The sequence below is a fragment of the Sinocyclocheilus anshuiensis genome, unplaced genomic scaffold (genome assembly GCF_001515605.1).
Source record: "Sinocyclocheilus anshuiensis isolate Anshui unplaced genomic scaffold, SAMN03320099.WGS_v1.1 scaffold475, whole genome shotgun sequence".
Taxonomy (NCBI): Eukaryota; Metazoa; Chordata; class Actinopteri; order Cypriniformes; family Cyprinidae; genus Sinocyclocheilus; species Sinocyclocheilus anshuiensis.
In genome coordinates this window covers 1,768,419-1,773,228 of record NW_015549650.1, presented here as the reverse complement: position 1 = coordinate 1,773,228, position 4,810 = coordinate 1,768,419, and the positions used below count along the sequence as shown (strand labels likewise).

Here is a 4,810-nt window from a genome sequence, read left to right as displayed (position 1 = left end):
TGAAGAATGAAAAAACTAATGCACTGAGTGGACAACTTCTCTTAAGGCCAAACAGTGGTGTAAGAGTGGGATCTTGTCAATTTTCAATTTTTTCTCTAAGTGTACCTGCCCCTTTGTTTCAGTATTAAGGCAAGAGAAAGGATTTTCTAGCTGGTTAAAACAGTCTTTAACTCTGTCTAGGGTTTGCCCAGGTACCTCTGATGAAAGACGTTTTAGAACAGTGTCTCTTGCTTGAGCATGAACATCACTTACAAGTTCTTCCATTGAACCAACTAAACATTGAACAGTGTTTTCAGAGACTCCAGCTGCTTGTACTTGAGCAACAATAGCACTACACATGTCCGTTAGTTGCCGATTTTCAGAAACAGGAAAATTTATACTACTGCCAACATTCTCAGCAGTACCTGAGGCTACACAGTCTCTGTGCACTCCCAAAATATGCTTCTTGAACCCATATGTAGTCTTAGGACCATCTTGGTAAACCACCTTTGATGACCCCTTCAAGTTATTTACAGAGTTGCGCTGAACAGTTTTCAATCTGTAGGCAATGTAACCCTGGCCACTGCGTGGATCGTAGTTCTGTTCCTGTCAAACAAATGTTTAGCATCAATAAGTCAGCATCAATGAATCAGGCCCAGGCGGTATCGCATGCACACAATTTTCAGAATAATATATTGTTTACAGAAGTTCTGTGCATGACCCACTACACACAATGCACTACCCAAACTATAAAATATTTATACTTATTTTATGATACTTACAGCTACCAATAACAGTATTCTAAGCTTTACACATTTGACAAGGTTTACATTCCTTCCACAGAATTCTGCAGATTTTTCTAGAAGAAAATGTGCAGACAATGCCAAAAAAGTCTGCAGATTCCATCTGAGATAAATCACCTCAGTATAATAAATAATTTGATTGACTCATGCATTTGATATGTGCTGAAATAAAGAGAGTGTACAGTCTCAATGTACTGTATACTTACATAACCAGTCGGTGAGCACTTATCCTTCAAATTGGGGAATAGAGTAATGATAGAGCATAGCTTACACAGATACTGACTGGTGGAATCCTCATACACCACAGCATGACAAAAAATAAATAAATTAATTAACATTACATATAAAATGTAACTGTGCTCAAATACCAGTGCAATATATAAACTAGACTAATGATTATTTTATTGGTCACTTACCCATACTTCTCTACCATATCAGCCACAAGGATGTTTACCAGCGTCTTTCGTGTCTTGTCAGACAGGCTACCTGTTGAATCTGAACTAGATTGTGGAATCACTGTGGAATCTGAACTAGATTGTGGAATCACTGTTGAATCTGAACTTTCTGATTCCACTGATGAAAATGACGACTCGGAGCATGAGGGCTCAGAGAAATCGGTCTCAGCTTGCGGAGAATTATCTTAGAATTACATACAGCACACAAGACAATTGAACATTAAAAACATTAAAAAGACAGGGTTTACATTCCTTCCACAGAATTCTGCAGATTTTTCTAGAAGAAAATGTGCAGACAATGCCAAAAAAGTCTGCAGATTCCATCTGAGATAAATCATCTCAGTATAATAAATAATTTGATTGACTCATGCATTTGATATGTGCTGAAATAAAGAGAGTGTACAGTCTCAATGTACTGTATACTTACATAACCAGTCGGTGAGCACTTATCCTTCAAATTGGGGAATAGAGTAATGATTCCAAGAGCATAGCTTACACGGATACTGACTGGTGGAATCCTCCTACACCACAGCATGACAAAAAAAAAATTAATTAACATTACATATAAAATTTAACTGTGCTCAAATACCAGTGCAATATATAAACTAGACTAATGATTATTTTATTGGTCACTTACCCATACTTCTCTACCGTATCAGCCACAAGGATGTTTACCAGCGTCCTTCGTGTCTTGTCAGACAGGCTCTTCGTTTGTTTGTACTCCTTCAATATATCAGAGCCTCCTGGTTTTGAGTGCAGTGCTGCATGAACTAGCTGTAGAGAAAGAAAAGAAAAAAAAAAAGGATGAATGCAAATAAACCAGTCTCTGATATACTAATGTTGGTAAGATTATTGATATGGTATCAAAAAATATGCAACTGCATTATTTGTAACTGAATTGGGCAAATGTCCAATGAAATTGTTTCTTTGTAATCAATATTTGCTGCTTTGGTGTACCTTGTAGAGCGTCCTTGAGCTTGGGAAAGGCACTATATAAAATAAACATATTATTAATTAACATCAACATTTTAATATTTCTTACCAAGCCTGGTGTATCCAAAAATCGGGGAAAGTAATCAAGGATGAGTGAAGATTTGTCTGGATCATGTATCAAATTCTGCCTGTACTTGAATGTTGTCCTCATTTTATCCTTAATAACTGGTGCGTCCGTTGAATGCTTCATCATGGATATAGCTTCTGTGCATTCATCACCTGACAGCTGCTCAGTTGTTGAAGATGTCTCACGCAAAGTCTCAGGACCATCTTGGTGCAGCAGAGTTGCGCTGAACAGTTTTCAATCTGTAGGCAATGTAACCCTGGCCACTGCGTGGATCGTAGTACTGTTCCTGTCAAACAAACGTTTAGCATCAATAAGTCAGCATCAATGTATCAGGCCCAGGCGGTATCGCATGCACACAATTTTCAGAATAATATATTGTTTACAGAAGTTCTGTGCATGACCCACTACACACAATGCACTACCCAAACTATAAAATATTTATACTTATTTTATGATACTTACAGCTACCAATAACAGTATTCTAAGCTTTACACATTTGACAAGGTTTACATTCCTTCCACAGAATTCTGCAGATTTTTCTAGAAGAAAATGTGCAGACAATGCCAAAAAAGTCTGCAGATTCCATCTGAGATAAATCATCTCAGTATAATAAATAATTTGATTGACTCATGCATTTGATATGTGCTGAAATAAAGAGAGTGTACAGTCTCAATGTACTGTATACTTACATAACCAGTCGGTGAGCACTTATCCTTCAAATTGGGGAATAGAGTAATGATAGAGCATAGCTTACACAGATACTGACTGGTGGAATCCTCCTACACCACAGCATGACAAAAAAAATAAATAAAAATGAATTAACATTACGTATAAAATGTAACTGTGCTCAAATACCAGTGCAATATATAAACTAGACTAATGATTATTTTATTGGTCACTTACCCATACTTCTCTACCATATCGGCCACAAGGATGTTTACCAGCGTCCTTCGTGTCTTGTCAGACAGGCTCTTCGTTTGTTTGTACTCCTTCAATATATCAGAGCCTCCTGGTTTTGAGTGCAGTGCTGCATGAACTAGCTGTAGAGAAAGTAAAGAAAAAAAAAGGATGAATGCAAATAAACCAGTCTTTGATATACTAATGTTGGTAAGATTATTGATATGGTATCAAAAATTATATCATTCAAGGACAAAACTTAAGCAAGAGAGGAAAAATAACTGACATCTTTTGACGCATTGCAGTCAGAAGGTTCTTCTAAGAATCGCTTTTTGCGTGCCTTTGAAGATTGTGGAATCACTGTGGAATCTGAACTTTCTGATTCCACTGATGAAAATGACGACTCAGAGCATGAGGGCTCAGAGAAATCGGTCTCAGCTTGCGGAACATTATCTTAGAATCACATACAGCACACAAGACAATTGAACATTAAAAACATTAAAAAGACAGATGCTATCATCATGTATTGTGAAGAAAGATGTTTGAGAATACAAACTAGATTATACATTTTTGAACATGGCAGCAGGTCACGAGTTTCTTACCCGATTTATCGTTATCACCATCCAAAATTTTGAAGGACACCTTAGATGTTCTCACAAGCTCATCAAAAATATCAGCATCAACATCAACTCCTGCAGAGTCTTTAAGAACCACATTGGCTCTATGCGGCAAGTTGAACTTGGCTGAAGCTTAGAGGTAGAAACAAATACAGTTCGATTTCATGTTCAAACATACTGAAATGACAACATTTTAATTGCTTGGCATTATTTTCAAATGTAAGTAATACATAAAAAAAGAAATACAAAAAAATCTAATACAATAAAATAAATAACTATACAGATCAGTAGGACAGAATTAAAGTCAAATGTATTGAAAGATACAAAGATTTGTTAACATTACTATATGCTAAAAAATTTAATAAAACACCACTTTAGTGTGATCAGAATATTATTTGGGATTAAGTTTATTTATAATACACTGAATATCTAATACAAAAAAATGTAGATATATTATGACTGATACTTTTTAATATGAATAAGAATAATTGATTTCAAAGTGAATAACACTGTCATAATGAACTTAAAATTACTCTAAATGTGAAAAACTTACCTTCTTTAATTAATTCACAGAAGTCAAAACAGTCATTTTTCACTGGTATTCGGATCCATTTCGGGTTACCTTTACACTCCACTTGAACCAGCATTTCTTCAGAATGAAACACTCACTATTAGGATAATCACAGACAGTCTGTGTACTTTTTTTTTTTTAACCAAGCTAGCACATATCTTAGGTGTTTTGCCAAGTGTTTGCCATAGTATGTCAAACAGTCATCTAGATGTATCAATATAAAAAACTAAAACACGCACACCGCTAACGTTACATCTAACGTTAACTCGTAAAATAAAAATGTTCAACCAACCAAGCAAGTTTCGCTTATAAATGATTAAACTGCGTGACGTTTTTGTCCTGATAAAGTGTTGTTTTGGTGATATTTCTCATGTTTACGTCAATAAAAAAGCCAGGCCTGCAGCACCCCTCGAAATAGAACTTAGTTT

At 35.7% G+C, this 4,810-nt stretch overlaps 1 pseudogene; it reads right to left on the bottom strand.

Moving 5' to 3' along the window:
* Positions 1 to 2,100: 2,100 nt before the first annotated feature.
* On the bottom strand, positions 2,101 to 4,458 carry LOC107660239 (uncharacterized; annotated as a pseudogene).
* Between the last annotated feature and the right edge of the window lie 352 nt (positions 4,459 to 4,810).